The 21,874-nt window shown below is 35.5% G+C and overlaps 1 long non-coding RNA gene across 3 annotated transcripts; it reads right to left on the bottom strand.

Annotated features, from left to right (window-relative positions):
• Positions 1 to 1,739: 1,739 nt before the first annotated feature.
• LOC128206131 (uncharacterized) lies at positions 1,740 to 11,852 on the bottom strand. 3 transcript variants are annotated; one of them, XR_008256399.1, is made up of 7 exons: positions 11,617 to 11,852; positions 11,274 to 11,340; positions 8,543 to 8,697; positions 7,384 to 7,467; positions 5,617 to 5,733; positions 4,553 to 4,638; positions 1,740 to 1,907 (listed from the first exon to the last, which is right to left on the bottom strand). It is a non-coding gene; the product is annotated as an uncharacterized LOC128206131 (long non-coding RNA). The 3 variants fall into 3 exon arrangements; XR_008256398.1 differs by lacking the exon at positions 11,617 to 11,852 and having other exon boundaries at positions 11,274 to 11,411; XR_008256400.1 differs by lacking the exons at positions 4,553 to 4,638; positions 11,617 to 11,852 and having other exon boundaries at positions 11,274 to 11,411.
• Between the last annotated feature and the right edge of the window lie 10,022 nt (positions 11,853 to 21,874).

Raw genomic sequence — 21,874 nt, 5'->3', positions numbered from 1 at the left:
TTACATTCTATAATATCCAATCGGAACACCTCGGAAATTATACAATATATTTGACCTTCGAAATAATACGAGTCTGTAAAGATAGTCCATCATGCCGGCGCCCACAATAGGCGCACATTTAATGTTTTAGGGAGAAGAAGTGACATTATACAGGTCCTGAAAGCTCAGTTCTCAAGTGAACGATTGACCCCAACTGTCATTCGACGATATCTAATAGACCTACTTAAAGATGCACTCTTATTCTTAAACAAAATTTACAACAATTAATAATAATGTTTCAATATTCAAAAGATAATAAATAAATGTCGAAAATAATGGTTCTTATGAAGGATACCGAGTTTAATTTGAAAGGAATGAGCATAAAACACGGTATTTCTACATTATGAGACGATAATAGACCACAGTTAATCTTTTAGCATTCAGCAATCATTTAATATTTTTGCGCCTCCTGCTATTAAATACACGGTTACAATCTTGTTCAGTAATTAATATTTTCAATAAATGGATAGTAGGGTAAAAAGGGGACTCTCGCGGCCATCTTTGGCGGTTTCCCGCGTTAGCGGCCATCTTTGGCGATTTCCCGCGTTAACGGCCAGGGGACTCTCGCGGCCATCTTTGACGGTTTCCCGCGTTAGCGGCCATATTTAGCGATTTCGCGCGTTAGCGGTCATATTTGGCGATTTCCCGCTCTTAGAGGTTATGTTTAACCATTGTTTAAAATCCAAGACAAAGGGTCATTGTTTAACTGGGTCTCCATTGATTATCAGTATTAATCTTTTTGCGATTGAAGTTGGCAGCCATTGTTTTACCGGCTAATATGAGTTATAATTTGACACCATATGACTCAAACAGGAGAATGTTTGATTCCTTTTGGGATGAGAATGGTAATATGTTACCCTGGACAAGAGATAGTGAAGCTCGTTGTATATATTTGTGGGTTAAGGAGAGTCATCAGAAAATGGTAACACTTTTAAGAAAAACTAACAATTTTCAAACCATAGTTGATCAGTATAATAGCCATCAAAATTGAAGAATATCCGAATAGATGTAAATTCATTCCCTTTTTAACCGCATGTACAGGACTTAAAGACGAGCCCATAGTACGAGAATAATCAACGTCCAAGACATTATTTTTTTTTGATTGTCAATAGTGGTATATAACAAACCGAACAAATTGGATATTGTAAGTCTGTGCTTAAACAGTTGTCTAAAGTGTTTAAAAAATACAAAAAATGGCTCAAGCTCAGATACGTTTTTCTAACCAGTTGCAGACATATTTGAGAGGTTTTGGTTTTGAAAATGTCTCTTGGTCACCAATAAGAAGGGAAATTACATGCACACTTGGTGATAAATTTGTCATAGTTGTGAAAGAGAGACAGCGACGCATTAAAATAATATTTAAAAAGGGTCACCAAAGTCTTCAATTACCATTTGATATTTTTGAAACTCTCTGTGATATGAAGGAAAGTGTTCAGTTATTGGCTTCATTCTTACACGGAGAGTCGAAATGACAACTTCAAAACTATTAGAGTTTGAATATAGTTCTCCAAGCATGCTATTCTATCAAGACAGACTTAAAACGTTCGACATGTGGCCACCTCAAATAGAACCAAACAAGTTCCAATTATCTTCAGCAGGATTTTATTATACTGGCAGAAATGACACAGTAGAGTGTTTTTCATGCGGTTTGCGATTACATCAGTGGCAGAAAGGAGACGAGTCGTTGTTAGAACATAAAACACATTCTCCAAGTTGTTTATTTTTGAACATAATTGGACATCATAAAAACGACATTTCATGGCAGCATAAGGACACCCGATCTTCGTCCTCCAATGACTCATCCCGAGCACCATGGACGTGGACCGAACCTCTGGCGGGTTTTCAATATGGCGATATCCCCGGATGATCTGAAAATTCAAATTTGAATTTTTCCGTTACCATATGTAACTATAAAAGACATACAACACAGCACAAACATTCAGTGTTTCATCGACATTTGATGTGATCATATCGCAGCAGAAAAACTTAACATGGATTGCAGTGAACTATCTCAAGATATTTATGAAAATGAACATTGTGACTCCAAAACGAATGTTATGGACACTACAGAGATTTATACTCCAGTTTCTACAAGTGTCGCGCTAATGAATTCGTACTTTGACTTTGTATATGCGAAGGCACTGTGTGAGGTTATGGGTATGGTGACTAGACAACTTTGCTATGGTTGCCAGATGGATCTCCCATCTCAAAAAGATCACGATTGTATCATGGATACAGACCCTGATGATGATGAGTATAAAATAGAACGTTACTTTAGTGACATGCTAAACGCAGTTAATGAAAAAAATATACTACAAAGTTGGGAAGAAATTGTGCGCATTTCAAACATTTCCTCTGAAATGATTGATTTACACAAACATTTGCTAGAGAACAATGACTATCTGCAGATAATGAAAACCGAGCGGTGGTGTGAAAAAATGAAAAGAATGGTGTTGACAATCAATCGCATTGAAGATCGACTGTTTCGTCCATCACGTTGAGCAAAAGAATATTTACAACACAACAAAATGGACATATTATGCAATGTTGTATGTGTTTTACTGCATTTTTCTTCAAAAAAAGAATTCATGAGAAATTAAGAACTCTGGCATTGTGTGGCGTAAAATGATTTGTTATATTTATTACTTCACGAATTTCCTTTTTGCATGTTTCAAATAAATATTTAATTCACTTTATGTACATGTATGTCATTGTATGTATATGCTTGTATGATCATATGCTGACTTATTTTATACATGTTTAGTTTCAAATAAATGTATTTATATCTATACATGTTTTCATTTCCTTGCTTCAGTTTAATTAACAACCCATGTGTCCCATAATATAAACTACTTACAACGATGATCATGTTTAATCATGGATAAAACGCAGAAGGAACATATCCTATCACAATATTATTTCGATTCTAAAAACGCAGGCAGCTTTTTGGGTGCAAAAAAGTTACACAGGATATTAAACCAAAACTATCCAAGAGTATGTACTACTTATTTCATACAGAAATGGCTCAACAATCAAGATTCGTATGCCATTCAACGTCAGGCGAGACACACATATAAAAGACCACGTGTTGAAGTGGCGGGTATGAACGATCAGGGTGATATGGATTTAATGGCAGTTGATAACATTGCTAAATACAATGATGGAGTTAAATACCTACTCATTGTTATAGATATATTTTCACGTTTTCTATCCGTTCGACCCTTAGTTAATAAAAAATCTAACACGGTATTGTTAGCAATCAAGGATATTCTTAGTGTTCATAAGTTTAAAAAGTTAAGAACGGACCGAGGTTCTGAATTTATCAATCGTGAATTAAAAGCGTTTATGCAAAAGAAGAGAGTTTACTTGTTTAATACACAAAGCACCGCTAAAGCAAACTATGCAGAGCGAGTCATTCGTACCCTTCGTGGTATGATATTTAGAATGTTAAGATATCAGCGAAATTATAGATATATAGATCACCTTCAAGATATTGTAAATAGTTACAATAATTCCCCTCATCGGAGTTTGGATGGATTAGCACCAAGTGATGTTACAAAGAAAAACGAGACACAACTTTGGAGTAAATTGTATCTAAAACCTAAAAAATTCCCCAAAACGTCTCCTCGCTTTAAATATAAAATTGGTGATTTGGTTAGATTAAGTTACACCAAACATCCCTTTAGAAGAGCTTATCAACAACAATATACTACAGAAGTTTTTAAAATAAAGAGCAAGATTTTCAAACAAGGTTTTCCATTGTATAAGATCATAGACTTGAATAAAGAACCAATATCAGGTTATGTGAATCAAAATGAAATAATTCCTGTTGATAAAGATGCAGACAGTCTTTGGTATGTTGATAAAGTTTTAAAAAAGAGAAAAGTCAAAGGGAAATTAGAGTATTTTGTTCGATGGGAAGGATTTCCAAAATCATTTGATAGCTGGATTGATGCAGATCAAGTTCAAGAACAATAATAATGGAACGTTATGTGTTTGTGAGAGACAATGAGAGCAATGATATTTTTATTGATAATAAACCGTATAGCTTTAAAGTGCAGTTGAAGTTACCACTTCATTTTGATGGATATTGGAAAGTAGCTTTAAAAGAAATCTGTTTACAAACAGACTATAAAGTTAAAAAGAAGGATTTAACTGACACCATATTTATTTATTCGAATATATCTAAAGAAAGCATTGTAAATGGCAGTGAACACGCATTACTGAGAAGAGTGGAAAAAAATTACGATAAAAAATGGAGTTATGTGTTTGATACTCCATTTTATTTACCATTAAATAAAACAGAGTTTCGGGAAATGGAATTTGATATAAAGACAGTAGACAACAATTTTGCAACATTTGTTGATTCACCGGTCTACCTCACACTTCACTTCAAACGTTACTCATTTTACCCTAATTATGAATCGCTCTAAGTTGTATGTACCAAACCCAGAAAAATGGATTAATTACTTTAAACAAAATAAATCACAGGTTGGGAAAGAATTTGCCATACCTCATAAGGCTTCCGCAGAGAGCAGTGACTTGACATTGAACATGACTTCCCCCACACAGCAAATTGTAAATCAAGCGAAAAGCGAACTGAAACGAGAAGGTATAAAAACACCTGAAGTATCATCTTTTTCGCATACATCATCAAATCAGTCAAACGTTAAGGGTTCAATCAAAAAGGTAAAACAACACGGAAAGACAGCGAAAATAGATCAAAATACCACCAAAATAAACGTTAAAAAAGGATTGAAAAAAGCATCAAAATCCGTGAAAAAGACATCAAAAACTACAGAAAAAAACTTTAAAAACGGTGCTACAAAAGTGAACAGAAAAACTTCAAGACCAGTCCAGGACATATTCACTTATTAAAAATGTCATACTTTTTACAAGATGGATTTTCTGAGGGTGTTCCAAATGAACTATTATTATTTGATTTACCACCTACACAAGTTGCTGTCAGTGATGTGCATTACCAAGAAATTCGACCTTTATCACAAGTGTCAGATGATACTCCTATCGAGTTACAAATAAGTGGACAAAATTCAATGGACTATCTCGATCTTCGAGGAACACAATTATGTGTGAAATTAAAAGTTACTAATCCAGATGGTAGTGATATTACAAGTGTTAAAGTGGGACCTGTAAATTTATTCTTACAAGCATTATTTTCAGCCACTGAAGTCTCATTACAAAACAAAGCTGTAATTTCTTCAAATTACAATCCATATAATGCAATGATTCAGACTTTGTTACACAGCGGTCATGATGCTAGCCATTCGCAATTATTATCTCAATTATATATTAAAGATGATAATGACAGTACTGGAGCAGTTATTACGGATGCCAGCGCTGGTAATAATGGTCTCTTTTTAAGATCAGAATACATTAAAGGCTCCAAGATTCTGGAGCTTCAAGGACCAATATATCACAGTTTATTTACTATTAAACGCTATTTACTAAATCAAGTTGATGTCAAATTGAAATTATACCGAAGCTCTCCAGCATTTTGTTTATCAGCAGGGGATGCATCTCCCAACTATAAAATAAAGATTATAGACATTTACTTACTAGCAAAGAAGGTAAGAGTCAATCCAGCTCTTATTGTAGCTCATGCAGAGTTGTTGAAAAACAGCACAGCTAAATATCCATTTGACAGAGTAGAGTGTCGATCGCAAAGTCTTGCTGCTGGAAGTACAATGTTTACATGGGATAATTTGTTTCAAGGACAAAAACCAAACAAAGTAGTTGTGGCATTTGTAAAATCAAAGGCTTTATCTGGTGATTATAAATCCAATCCATTTCATTTCTTAAACTGTAACATTCAAAGCATATGTTTATATGTGGATGGTGTTCCAGTGTGGGGTAGCCCATTAAAATTAAATTTTGATGCATCTGAAGGGCAATCTTTTATGAGAGCCTACACAAACATGTTTCTAACAAATGGACAGTGGGGCAAAAACTCAGGACTGGATATAAATAGAGAGGACTTTGCCAAATCATCAACACTTTTTTCGTTTCAGTTAGAACCAAACTTTTTAGATGACAACACATTTCTTTCTCTTGTTAAAACAGGCAATGTGCGTTTAGAGGTTCAGTTTAAGACATCATTGACAGATACAACAAGTTGTATTGTACATAGTAGCTCTCCTGCTTTTTTTCAAATCAATTCACAAAGAGACATAATTACAGAATGAATACATCCCAAATTCAGTGTTGTTTAGATTGTTTCCCTTTGCTAAGAAAGTCTGTACTTGGTGTTTATGCAGCAAATGAACTTCCTACAGAAATGAATATTCCATGTGGATTTATAGCAAATACAGATGATCATACAAAGACAGGAAGGCATTGGTGTGCCTTTTACTTTCCAAACTCTACCACCATAGAATATTTTGATAGTTATGGAATGCCTGTCAACTACTTTAATGACTATTTCCCTCAATACACATCAAATTTTTCATCACTTATAACAAATTCAAAGCAATTACAAAGTTTGTATAGTGATGTGTGTGGAATGTACTGTTTATTTTTCTTGATTCATAGATTGAATGGTGTATTGTTTTATGATATTGTAAATATGTTTTCCAATGATGTTCATAGTAATGATTTATGTGTATACAATTATGTCAGTAGCATGTTTAATGACTGTGTACAAAATCAATGTGTTTTTAACCAATCATGTAGAGCATTAATAAAAAATGTATAACTACATTAAAAGTGTTGTTGTTTTTCAATCTTAAGATCATTTATATTGCTGAAGTCTTCGTATTAACATCATGACAAACACTGTTGTGAAATTTGAAAGTCCAGCTACTTGCATTATAGCTGGAGCGAGTGGAAGCGGAAAATCTACCTTTCTTTTTGAACTTTTTAAGAGTGCAAATTCCATGTTTAATGATGCTCCAAGAAAAATTATATACTGTTATTCAACTTATCAACCATTATATGACAGCATGAAAACACATGTGCAAAACATAGAATTCTTTGAAGGTTTACCATCTAAAGAAGATATGGATCTTTGGGCATACGACTCTGGATTTAAGATTTTAGTCATTGATGATTTAGTGCAAAAGGCTTCAGAAAGTATTGACATTGTGAACTTATTTACGATTTATAGTCACCACAAAAAAATTTCAGTGTTTTTTGTGGTACAAAATCTGTTTTCTGGAGGAAAGTATTTCCGAACTATTAGTCTGAATAGTCATTACTTTGTATTGTTTAATAACCAGAGAGACCAACTTCAGATTCAAACACTTGCTCGTCAAATGTTTCCAGGTGATTTAAAATATTTTATGGATGCCTATAAAAAAGCAACACAAAACAAATACTCTTACTTACTCGTTGATGTAAGCCCACATTCAAACAAGTTGTATAAATTGCGCACCAACATATTTCCCTCTCAGACGTTGATTGTCTTTCGACCTGAAAAAGAAAAATATGAGTGAAAAAATGGAAATGGAAAAGTATTTTTTAAAATTTCTCTTAAACACAAGTGAAAATCAACAAAAAATGCTGATAAAAGCATTAACAAAATCACAAATGAGTGTGATTGTGGAAGTGGTTTACAATATTCTCATTGGAAATCTAAAAATTTCCGACAATATCAAAAAGTCATTGAAAAGATATAGGAATGTCATTCGTAAGTTTGTGGTAAAAGGGCTATCACAAAAAAAGAGAAGAGCTCTCCTCCTAAAAATTTTAAGCAATTTATTTTATTAATACAACCTTGTGAGTCATGGCTCAAGAACTAGTATTGATTTCAAAATCAAAATATGAACATATGAGGAAGGAATTTACAAAAAGTGATAACAATAACCAGTTTCATCATAAAAAATTGGAACAATCATCAATACATAATAAATTGAACGATGATACAAGAGATATTAAGGATACTTCACATCAAAAAGGAGGACAACTTTTAAATCCAAAGAAAAAAAAGTTTGTAAAACGATCAAATATTGTTTTTGAAAAAGCATGGCCTACTACAAAAGATTTATTAGAAACAAAAGGTCGTAAAAGAACAACTACAAAGACAGAACAATCACCAAAGAAAAAAATGAAAATTGAGCTTAAAACGACAAAAGCTATTGTTAGGAAAAAACCAACCCAAGAAAAGTGGATCGTTTACAATGTATAAGCGGGAAAAGGTAGAATATTTAAAGCATTTCTGACTTGAAGTGGGATCAGTTTAACATTAACCTTCAAACATGGCATGATCAAAGTTTTAGTGATTACCTTACTTCAAAATATGCGCATGAATATGAGGAATATCAGAGACAAAAAAGGATAAAATTGGATTCAAAAATATTTGAGTGTGATACTTGTGGAAAACACTTTAAGAACAAGACTTCTTTGATATCTCATGCGCTCACACACAAAAGTTTTTACAATTGTGAAGTTTGTGGAGACAAATTTAAAAGAAAAGATTATCTTAAAAAACACTTGTCTAGAAAACATCAACAAACTGGTGGAAAAATAACTCCATATAATCAAATACCTCCAAGCAGCGACACCCAAAGCTCCTCTTCAACAAGCAATGTAGATCATACAACAGGACTTCTCACCACTTCACAACTTCAGAACGAGCACAGCTACAGTCAGCTATCTACACCATCTTCTACTGCAAGAACACCGCTCTCTCCAAGTCCGCACCTTCAAAATGAACACAACTACAGTCAATTATCTACACCATCTTCGACTGCAAGAACACCATCATCAACACCATCATCAACACCAACTTCCACTGCAAGAACACCATCATCTACAACAATGGACCACAGTTATGAACATGCTATTAATGAAAACATTCAAGATTTCACCATACAACCAAATCAACATGAACAATATGATCTGCTGGCATTTTTTGCCAATGCCAATAAAAACATTCAAAATATTTTAGAAAAAAGACTTCAATTGTATCCTATTAAATGGTATTTATCAGTGCAGGTTGAGCTAGTGAAACACACAAAAGATGGAGACAATACATCAACTCCACATTTTAGATCTAAGAGTTATAGAAGTTTAAATTTGATAACATTTGATGAAAACAACTTAAATGAAGCATTTCAAAAAATGTTTGAAAGTTTTGAAAAGTACATAAGAGAAAGCTCTGGGTGGGTTCTCAAACAAGTATTAAGTATAACTGTGCACACTGTGAAATATTCTCCAGTGTCCGGATCTAGTTTTGTAGAGCTACCAAAGCCTCTTATTAACTATCAAAGTTTACTAAACATAAGAAATCTTGACCAAAAGTGCTTTCTATGGTGTTGTTTAGCATCCCTTCATCCCTTGGATTCCCCTCTGGTGAGTGATTATGAACAATTTGAAAATGAATTAAACACAAAAGGTCTGCTGTTTCCAATGTCATTGAATCAAATAAATCAATTTGAGAAGCAAAACCCATTTTTGTCTGTAAATGTGTTTACTTTTGAAGACAATGATGTTCTTCCACTACGCATTACAAATTGCCAAAACAGACTCCATCATATTGACTTATTGCTTTTGCAATCAGAAAACAGTTCACATTATGTGCTTTTAAAAAACATAAACAGGTTTCTTAGTCATGGTAAGAAAGGACATCGTGCATATTACTATTGTCGATATTGCCTCCATGGATTTAGTAAACAAAGTTTATTAGATGATCACCTTTCATACTGTCAAGTCCATGATGCTCAAAAAATTGAACTTCCATCAGGAGCAGACTGCTTTCTTGAATTTAAAGATTATGAAAAAACACTGCGTGTCCCTTATGTTATTGTGGCTGATTTTGAAACATTAAATAAACCAATAGAGACTAACAACCAAACAGCTTCAACATCAAAAAATCAATTGTTAGAACCCTGTTCCTTTGGATATAAAGTTATTTCAACTGATTCAAAATTAACCAAAGATACTGTTATCTACAGAGGTCCAGATGCACCCAAAAAATTGTTAGAATGTCTTTTACGAGAAAGTCATGAAATACAGCAACATATGGAAAATATCAAACCCCTAGTTTTAAAGGAAAGTGAAGAAAAACAGTTCGAACAAGCAAACACATGTTGTTTATGTCAAAAAGTATTTGGTAACAAGGAAAAGAAAGCAAGACATCATGATCACACAAGTGGGAAATACATAGGAGCTGCACATATGAATTGTAATTTACAATGTAAACAACCCAGTTTCATCCCAGTCATCTTCCACAATCTTAAAAATTTTGATGGTCACTTGGTTTGTCAAAGCATTGGTACATTTAAAAATTATAAAATCAATTGCATCCCACAGTCAGTTGAAAAGTATATCAGTTTTAGTATTGGAAATCTTAGGTTTATTGACTCTTTGGGTTTTCTCCCTTCATCTCTTGGGACCCTTGTAGATAACTTAGCTCAAAATGGCCCACAGTCTTTCCATCACTTTCATTCAGAAATCAAAAATCATGGAAACCTCCTGCTAAGAAAGGGGGTTTATCCTTACGAGTTCATGACTGACTGGGATAAATTTGAAGATGCTGATCTTCCAGCAATAGAGAATTTTTACTCTTCATTGACTGAGGAAAATATATCAAAAGAAGACTATGAACATGCAAAGCAAGTATATCAAACATTTAAACTAAAAAGTCTTGGAGAATACCATGATCTCTATCTAAAAACAGACATATTGTTATTAGCTGATGTTTTTGAAAATTTTCGTGATATGTCACTGAAGTGTTATGGTTTAGACCCTTGTCACTTTTACACCAGCCCGGGATTGAGCTGGCAGGCAATGTTGAAAATGACTGAAGTCACTCTAGAGCTCATGACAGACATTGATCAAATTTTATTTATCGAAAAAGGTATTCGAGGTGGTATTAGTCAAATATCAAATAGATACAAAAAAGCAAACAATGAGTATTTGAATGATTATGATCCTACAAAAGAAACCTCATTTCTAGCTTATTATGATGTCAATAATCTTTATGGTTACAGTATGTCACAACAACTACCAACAGGCTTCTTTAAGTTTTTACAGAAGGAAGAAATTGATACTTTTGAACCTGAAAAAATACCAGAGGATGGATCTAAGGGGTATATTTTAGAAGTAGATCTAGAATATCCAAAACATTTACATGACAGTCATAACGACTACCCATTAGCTCCGGAACGTAAATTCACACCCAATGAAAAATTATCTCCTTATGCTCAACATGTGTTGAAACATTTACACAACAGTGAGGAACTTCCACCCAGAGCAAAGATTGAAAAATTACTCACCACTTTAGAAAACAAACAGAATTATGTACTTCACTATCGCAACCTGCAACTGTATCTCCAACTCGGTCTAAAATTGAAAAAAATACATAAAGTATTAGAGTTCCAACAAGAGGCTTTCATGAAACCCTACGTTGAGTTCAACACCAAAATGCGACAACAAGCCAAGACTGCTTTCGAGAAGAACTTCTTCAAACTCATGAACAACTCGGTCTTCGGTAAGGTTGTTGTTTTTGGGGGGTTTTGTTGTTGTTTTTTGGGTTCGTGTTAATTATTGCATTGTTATCATTTTTGTATGATCTGCCCGTATGTAATTTATACAATAAATTTATTGTCACTTCCATACCACTAATACTTATCTACAAAAACAACTGTTCAATAATTGTCAGGCGTAGTTTCACTTTTTGGTATTTCATTCATCTTCAATCAGACGCTTACAAGTGCTCATGTACAATTAGGAACCTAAAGTAAAACTGACCAAAACTAACTACCGGCAAGTAAAAAGTGTATTTTTCGGTCCCATTTTCATATCCCTCATCCAAAACACAGGTATCTAAGATAACGACGGATACCATCATAAAAACATATATTGAGCAGTTCAGAGTAAAGATTAACATGATGAAAAGTTACTTACCAAAATTTTTGTTTACTTTCAGGAAAAACCATGGAAAATCTTCGGAAGCATCGGTCCGTAGAACTTGTTCATACAGAAAAACGACTACAGAAGGTGTCATCCAAACCCACTTATAAGATGCACCGGATTTTTTCTGAAGACCTTGTTGGTGTTGAATTAAGTCGCAAAAAAATTAAATTAAATAAACCAATTTTTGTTGGAATGAGTATCCTTGATTTGTCAAAATATACCATGTACGATTTTTATTATAATCATTTGAAAAATGTGTATGGTAGCAACGTTGAGCTAGAATTAACGGACACAGATTCATTTTTAGTATCATGTACAACACCGGACATTTTCCAAGATATGTTGGCCTATTCACATTTGTTTGACACTTCAGATTTCCCTAAAGATCATTTTTTATATAGTGACTTCAACAAAAAAGTAATGAGAAAAATGAAAAGTGAAACAAATGAGAAATGTATTAGTGAATATTGCGGTTTGCGATCGAAAATGTATGCATTTAAGTGTGATGATATAGACGAGAAAAGAGCAAAAGGGATATCAAAAGCGGTTGTTAAAAAATCATTGACTCTTAATGATTATAAACTATGTATTATTTAATAATTCTCAAATGCACTCAACAATGCATTCATTAAGAAGTCATAACCATAAAATTTATCTGGAAACAATCAGCAAAGTAGGATTATCTAGTTTTGATGACAAAAGATTTTTATTAGAAGATGGAATTAAATCATATGCTTATGGACATTATAAGATACAAGACATATAATTTCTATGTTTTATACCAAATTACATCTAATTTCATGTGATGTTATCTACTGCTCTACTGTTGAAATGTAACCTAAAATAAATAAAAAAATAAATAAAAATGTATGATCTTTGTTAAACAAATTGTTTGAATTCAATTATAATCAACTTTATTTGTATTTGCATTGTATTGTACTTATAAGAAAATAAATATTAAAATCTTGTCTGATATTTTATTTATTGATACAACATACCGGAATGGTATAAAATAGCTCGTCAGACATGTCCTCAACTTATAAATCTCAATTTGGTCTTGTTAAATTTTAAAATATTGTATTAATGGAATGAAATAGTTATACACAAAAATAAATAATAAAAAACATTCACGTTTTCATTACAATAAGATCGAACACATCTTAACATTTCTGTAGGGTTGATTTAATGAAATGTAAACGATACATCATACCTTTAAGGTATGAGGTTATTTGATAAAGAAATTGTGTGAATCCTTTACCGATTTCATAAAAATAGTGAAACTCAAAAGAAGCTAAGAGAGGACAAAACTGTTATATCTTCAAAACCTACTTTTGGTGGTCAAAATAAAAGATTATTTAGTAAGTTGTTTGAAAAACTTTCATGTCATTGTAAGGTTCAACGGAGGTGTCCATAATGATAAACAGAGTCCAGTGAATCGAGCGCTGGCATTTGACAATGGTTTAATAAGTGATTTATTGTGATAGCGCACCACAATGGAAGAGCTTTAGTCACCCTGAATGATAAACTAGATATATGATAACGACAATCTCGTCTTTTGAGCCATCAGCAGCTCATTTAACTGTCTTCACTTTTAAGTTATTACAATGAGTACGTTGGAGAGTAATTGGGTGGCTATTAGATATGGTGTTGTTGTACGAATTGACACTAAACGGTCAGGCTTTAGTCATTCAATTTCTTGAAATCACTTTCGATCACGCGATGGCTGGGTTCTGATGAACTTTTGTTTGTCAATGACCTGTGATCTTACATATAAAAGAATCCGTTTGATCACATATAAAGATGGTGGAGGTTATGATAAGTCCATCGTCTGATGAGGGAAAACAATACCATTAAATAGATCCTAGGTCGATGACCCTATGTTAGAAACGTTGGATGAGTTGTCCTTTGACATACAATACACTGATGTGATTAGTGTGACAATGCTATTGTTTATATCCCTTCTATTGAAATGAATACTGTTAATCAATGGAGACCCAGTTAAACAATGACCCTTTGTCTTGGATTTCAAACAATGGTTAAACATGGCCGCTAACGCGGGAAACCGTCAAATATGGCCGCGAGAGTCCCCTGGCCTTTAACGCGAGGAAATCGCCAAAGATGGCCGCTAACGCGGGAAATCGCCAAAGATGGCCGCGAGAGTCCCCTTTTTACCCTACTATGGATTATTTATTAAGTACTTTAAGGTTCATCAGTCAAAACTGATGTTTGGTATACATGTGTATGTATTGATTTTGAATAAGTGTGTCACTTTAACTTGTAACGTTAACTGAGTTAATCGCCGGCAGTCTCATCACCTATTAAACGATTGCTAACGATAACCGCCCGCAGTCGCCCCCACCCCACCCTCCCCCATTCACGCGCACTCTTAAAACTGCAAATCTTAATTCCATTGTTACATATTTTACAATTCTTATTAATGCCAGGGACCTATAAATCGGTCTGTGTTATCACATCTTTTGTCAAAAAATAATTTTACTGACTAAAGTAACATTGTATTTTCTTTAAAATTCGCTCTCTGAGTCTGAGACCACTGCCAACATGGGCACTGGAGACATCAGTCTTGTAAAGTAGTAAGAGTTCTAAAAAAATGCAAAAATCATAAGACGCAAGTTTTTTATCTTTATTATTGTCCACATTCCCTCGAGCACATTTATCTAAAATGATCTGATTATAGTGTAATATAAAATCCGATTCCAGAAGCAAACAAACACGAACACCACGTGTACCACGTGAACGTTTCATTAAAAAGTATCAATAAAGAACATGAACAAGTAAATACAATGTTGGTCATCATGGACCACAATTAATACAACGCACCATTTTCTACTACTCAACTACTAAACATATGCCACATATCTGTCCAGAAGACAACACTTCATAAACTAACGGCACCACAAGAGTTCGCCAACTCTCGCCTGTTAAACTTCAGTCAATCAAGGGGCGTAACTCATCAGTCAATCAAAGGGCGTAACTCATCAGTCAATCAAGGGGCGTAACTCATCAGTCAATCAAGGGGCGTAACTCATCAGTAAATCAAGGGGCGTATTTATCAGTCAATCAAAGGGCGTAACTCATCAGTAAATTAATGGGCGTAACTCATCAGTAAATCAAGGGGCGTAACTCATCAGTTAATCAAGGGGCGTAACTCATCAGTCAATCACAATGAAATTCAATAAAATGAAGAAAGAAATGTTCAACACAAAATCACAAATAAAGTCGTACATAAAAAATAACAACAACACATTGAAAAAGATGTTAACACAATATCACATCAGACTCATACATGAATATGGACATTGAATTATCATTAATGGAAGTAATAATTACCACCGCTATTACTGGTATACCTGTATTGACACATGCTCTATGCTGCCAGCCCGTCCATTCATCTCAAATTCACAGCCAGGTGGTGGTTAAGAAAGCATTTTGTACATACGATACACGGGTAAATCGTTATGGACGTCATAGATGCTTTGAAATAAGTAGAAATTCTTGTAGTCATTTCCGTACGAGTAGTCTTTACCTGAAAAAAAAATTCTCTTGGGTTGAGCCAAGATTTTCCTGATACTGATTTCCATATCGTTGATGTTCTGTCCTAGAATTCCTTTCAGCAGATGGTAGACGTTGTTGGTTCCAGCAGGTCCATTCATGACGTTAATCCATCGTCGATCCGGGTGAGGTTGACACTTGTAGCGGTAGGTGAAGGCGGGCTTCATGCTCTTGCACCTCATGGTCTTCTTCTTGTAGAGGTTGACTAAATCTCCGGTAGGGTAGGTCTTTCTCGCATTGAAAAATTGATTGTCATAATCCCATATGTAGTAGACATCCATGGTATCGTATTGGATGTTTTCGATGTTGCTTATCATCAACTGCGTGGCTGCAGGGACGTAGCCATAGCTCAAGGTATCTTTTCTGTTGAAGTTGCTCATGTTCATGGTCACGTCCAGAAACTGATAGCGTTCAAAGTTATCCAAATTGGCGGCCATCATGTTGGGCCAGTCTTCGATGACGAAATTCCTCACGGATAGTGAGATGAGGTACACTTTGGTATCCGGATTTTTCAAGATGAGTACTTGATGGCTGTAGCCCATATGCGAGAACTTCATCGTGATGACTTTCATTGCATCTACTCCGAATCGTTGGTGTGCCTTGATAAGGTCGGCTTTCGCGTCTAAGTCGTTTATCACCGCCGTGATATCGGAAACGGGATCGTCGTCGACCTCCTCTCCTTCTCCCTCTTCAACGACAGATCTGACTCGTCCTCCGTAGCTTCCTCCTCCGACATGTCGTCCTCCGTCGTCTCTTACCCGTTTTGCAACCGTAGGCCCTGAGTAGAAACTGAAACCTTCTGCTCCACGCTTAGGCATTGTCCCCCTTTGTACGTAGGTGCATAGTGTCGGGTTCGTCTGTTTCTGTTACTTCTCTCTCGAAGTGTTTCCTTATCCTCCTCTGAACACTCAAGAGCCGCCTCCAACTCTGCTCGATTAGCCAACCAATGGTCGAAGAGCAACAGATCTTCAGCTGTTCGATCAGCCTCTGTTGTTGGTGGTCTGATAATGTCGTTTTCGCTCTGACTTCGGATTCTGCTACTCGTTGACCTGCCGCTGCTTCCATTCAAAGTATCCATCGCGCATATGAACTTTCCCGCACTGTGACGTTTCTTATATACATGTTAGTCAAAGAACACAAGAATTCATCCGACCTACACAAAGAATATCTCCATCCGGTTTGTATCCCTACACGACCTATTTTTTCTATCTCGAACATTCCACACCGAGGGGATTGCTGAGCGGCGTGAGAGGACACTCTAGTAGAGCGTGTTGCTGCTAATGATACCACAGGCAGTTTTGCTTCGCATGCCGTAGGTATCATTAGCAGCAACACGCTCTACTATGCATGTGTTTCCGGTACGGATAGAAAAATCCGACCCGAGGGCACGCGCGTAAGCCGGTAACGAGGCTTGCCGAGTTACCGCTCACGCAGCGTGCCCGAGGGTCGGATTTTTCGACCCGGACCGGAAAATCATGATTTTTTTTGCATACCTAAAATAATGAATTTGTGGTAAAATTGACGTAGAAAACGCTCTTTTGTACATTTCACCAAAAAGCGCGTGCGACGTTGTGTACTGACGTCATAAAGTGCAGTAATTTTAAATCACTATCGACGTCAAATAGTTCCTTTAAAAATCGCGCTTTTACGATTATTTATTTTCAATTTTAATTTAAAGTATTGCATACTTATATTTTTGATTCCGCTTTATTGAAATTGCATAATATACTTTTCATACCCCATACAATAAAAGAAATAAAAAGTGGCGCGTTGTTGCGCGTGACTCATCTTACATGGTGGGTGTATGATGAGTTTTTCCAGCACCGGTCACATGACCGGAAACACACGTCCGGTATGCAAGAAAAGTACTTTTCCAAATATGACAAAACTTACAAACATTCTGAAAAGACAGAGCTCTAAAAACCCGCTGAAAACGTAGGTTATATTCTAAGCACTATTTCTTCCTACTTGCTCCTTAATAAGGAGAGACATGTGGGCGTCTTTCGGCGCTTTTGTTCTTCTTGATTTGCTGTGTCCGACCCGAGATAGTAAAGGTAATGCACCAGTCAATTGTAACCACGCACCCCCCGGCCCGGGGGTAAACCGGAAATAACGGGGGAAATGGGCCGTGTTTTTACCTTCCAGTTGGCCCCGCAGTGCCGATTGAACGCGGTGGTTTTGGTTTCGCGCCGAAAATAGCGGAAATGGGCCTTACCTAGGATGTTTCCGGTGTGCGTGGGTATTTGGCGGGGATTTTACCAGCAGATTTTACCTGGAATTGGCGGGACCGAAAGTCAAAGTCCCCGCTATTTCCCGGACCTCGGGGGGGGGGGGGGGGGTACAATTGCCTGGTGCGTAAGAACAATTCATGCTTGAATTGGTGTGTCAGCTCACAACAAGGTTCTCTTATTTGTTATATGTTCAATTACTCCAATTCACCACTTTATTATGAATTTGCAGAAAAATAATCAGCTTAAACACTATTTTACCACAAGTTATGAGCACCTTGTCGGTTGATTAAACACCAGAAAACCATATACAGAGAGTTAAGTTTTTCTGCTATCATCATTTCTTTACTCTCACTATCTATAACGTCCATGTGACACAGTCATGGCCGCATCTCTGGAGTCATCTCTGAATCCATCCACCCAAGAAAAAGGTCCTGCAACATATCATTCAAAATCACATTAATGTCTTCAAATATGATTATACATGATGTGTAAACTGGAAAATTCACACAATAATGCAATGTACACCTCATCAAATGCTACCTTAGTTTTTAAGAACTACTTGAAGGGATACAACGACCCGGAGCATTTCGTTGTGGGCCAAAACCATTTGTAGCGAATTTACCCTTCGATAATGTCAACAACTATTCTTCTGGTTCCCGGTGTGCGGGCGTTTTACACGAGTTACGCGTTTCGACTCGACTCGATTGTATCCTGGAAACAAGCGCCCAAAGACGCCCAAGTAGACCGTAGTCTGGTTCCCTGCTTAATGATATTCAATAAAGTATCCCGATAGAGTAAGGGGAAGGAACTCCTGACTAAGTAGACAGCCTGAAGAGCCTAGTAGTGAAAATGTAGGCTATATTCTAAATAACATTTCTTCATACTAACTTCTGTTATTCATATTAAAACAAGATGAAAATATAAGAGTCCGATTACAAATTTATATAATTTATCAGTAAATTCAGATAAAAATGAAAACTGATTTCGGTTAATGTTGACATGTACATTACTGTCAGGGTAAATCAGGTTGTTTGTGATTAGCAAGTCTGACCACATGCTTTGACAGGAATATTACTAAAGGTTGGAATAAACAATGATGATGATATCACCATTACAGTCTTGCACTACATCCTGTGACGATTCAACGACACTAGAGATTACATTCGGAACACCTCGGCCATTTTCCATCGAAAACAACCTCGGATATATGCCGGTACGTCATTAAAAGTAGTGCGTTCAATTTTAAATAATAGTTTTAATTAATTGTAATGTTTAACGTGTATTTTTTATTACAAAGTTTAAGTTGATTGTCAGTGAAGTTAATTATTGTTTAAATATTTAAGAATCCCAAGAGTAAAGGAATAACGTACGCTTAACTGCTAAATTAAAAATACTTCGCGAACTACTTGCAGCGTAGTTAAATGTAAAGATTTCTGACATTGAAATTCGTCCATATACATCCGAGGTTGTTTTTGCTTGAAAATGGCCGTGGTGTTCCGAATGTAGAGATTAAATAGAGCCAACAATATAATGTTCAGTTTATAATCTGGGAGTAGGAATAAATACTCAAAAGCTATATGGAAAATAAACGCAAACACTTACGCTTGATGAATGTGAATGAATTAAAACGTTCTATGCTGTCTCTATTGCGTAATCATGAGAATTACCACGGTTTCGGGTATTTTCACGATTCGTTAATAGACCGAAGTGCGCATGGGCGCGACAACGTATTAAGCCATGATGACTCGTTTCCAGTCCCGTTGTTATTGCATTTATTGGTACCTGATATAATGCAATTCTTATGTTTATTGTTTATACACCTTTTTATAGTAAAAATGAAATTCCTAATTTAGTTTTTTGTAATTTTTTGTTTCGTTTTTAATAAAAAGTTGCACCCTAAACATGCTGCATCTAAAAGAAACAAACGCTTTCACATTTTTTATCTTTTCTGTTAGTTTTTTTAAAAGCACTCTTTTTTCCAAGCAAAATTAGAATTCCCAATTTCAATCAAAATTTAGGGCATTTTTCTGGATCAGAATGGCCCCGGTCCCATTTCAAGGTAAAAAACACTGATACATGGAGTCTATGAACACCTACTGAAAGAGTGGCCTTTCTTGCACTCCTACTGAATATCGCCATTCGGAACACATCGGCCATTTTCCATCGAAAACAACCTCCGATATATGCCGGTACATTAGACGAAATAGTTCTAAATTCTAAATAAAAGTATTATTCTATTGCAGTGTTTTAACGTGTATTTTATACTACAAAGTTTAGATATTTTGCCTGTGAATTGTATTATGGCTTATATAATTACGATTCGCAAAAGTAAAATCATTAATTTTAACGGCTTAATTGATATAACTACGCGACCTCCCTGCAGCGTAGTAAAATGTAAAGACTTCTGACGTTGTAAACTGCCCATATACATCCGAGGTTGTTTTCGATGGAAAATGTCCGAGGATTTCCGAATGGAATATCGAATGTACCCAAATTAATAATCGATGGATAAGTTGAACTTAAAATAGGGTATACTATTTAACTGGCCGGTATTTATAAAAAGTCTAAAAATCCGTTTCAAAGCAATTGTATATGCGTTTTGGGGAAAACAACGATAAATACATGTTTTTGATTCAGAAATTAACATCATGAATCAATTGTAAATAATTTTCTAAAAAGTCGATCAACGAGTTCAGCGGCCTAGCGCCCTTGCGGCGTAATGTTAGCGGCCTTGCCTCCAAGCGGCCCAGCGGCCTAAACGTGTTCGAGGTTTGTAGTTATGTGTACATGGTATAAACTAATATTTATATACATATCTATCAGTATAGTTTAAATAGATAATTTGGGTAAAAATGTCAGAAAAAAACTATCATGTCATAAGAAATTCTAGAAGTAGTGCTGTTGGATATTACAAAAAGTTGGAATGATAAATATGGATGCTCCTGTGATTGGGTCAATTTCAACATACAAGCGCTCATTTACATCTATACCACCCGGATAACATCGTCACCTTTTATTAGTTCAAACTGTTCCAATAGATAAGATACAAGGAAAAGAACCCAAATATTAAACTTCAGTCACTTCTTCAATCCTCATGCAATATAATCACTTCAGAGTGATTGTTTGTGCGTACATTCAATTAACTTATCATTGTTTTAGAAGAAAAAACATGTATACATGCTTTGAAATAGGAAACAATTTTACGCTGAACTGTTTAATTGACTTTTTGGGGAAAAAGTTTATAATCGCTTCAGTTTGATAATTCTTGCGTACATTCAATTAATTTATTATTGTTATATAAGAAAAAGCATGTATACATGCTTTGGAATAGGAAACCATTTTAGGCCGCAAGGGCGTTAGGCCGAAAGGCCGCTAACTTCACGCCGCTAGACCGCTAACCTGCTTGATTGACTTTAAAAAAAAAATCGCTTTAGAGCGATTATTTGTGCAAACAAACAATTAATTTATTATTGTTTTAAAAGCAACAACATGTATACATGCTTTGAAATAGGAAACCATTTAGGCCCCTAGGCTGCCAGGCCGCTAACTTCACGCCGCTTGGCCGCTAGGCCGCTGAGCTGCTTGATCGACATTTTTGAAAAATGTTGAAAATCGCTTCAGAGTGATAATTTGAGCATAAAAACAGTTAATTTATCATTGTTTTAGAAGAAATCGCATATAATAATGCGCTGAAATAGAAGACAGTTTAAGGCCGCTATGTTAATGTATGAATAAAAACATTCCTTTATCATTGTTTTCTAAGATTACGCATGAACAATTGCTTTGAAATAAAGAAGAAAATAAGACCGCTAGACTGCCAACTTTACGCCGCTAGATCGCCAGGCCGCTAGGTCGCAAGGCCGCAAGGCCTCTAGGCCGCTAGGCCGCTTACTTCACCTCCATCTATCAAATACTTCATTTTTATAAAGGGAAATTACAGTTTCTATTAAGAATTGAAAATTAAATATGGGCCGAGAATTTCGCAGTATAATTTTACATACCTTAAAAGGGGCCTCAGTAACCTTCTAGTTCTACTTTTTACGAAACTTTCAGAGTATACTGTATATAGAGGACTGGTCGATTTGAGGATGGCAACGAGTAGTCAAATCGGTACTCGAGTACGCGGCTAATCTTCCGAGCGGGTACTCGAGTACTCGGAA

Source organism: Mya arenaria, chromosome 10 (assembly GCF_026914265.1).
Source record: "Mya arenaria isolate MELC-2E11 chromosome 10, ASM2691426v1".
Taxonomy (NCBI): Eukaryota; Metazoa; Mollusca; class Bivalvia; order Myida; family Myidae; genus Mya; species Mya arenaria.
This window is presented reverse-complemented; position numbering and strand designations above follow the sequence as displayed.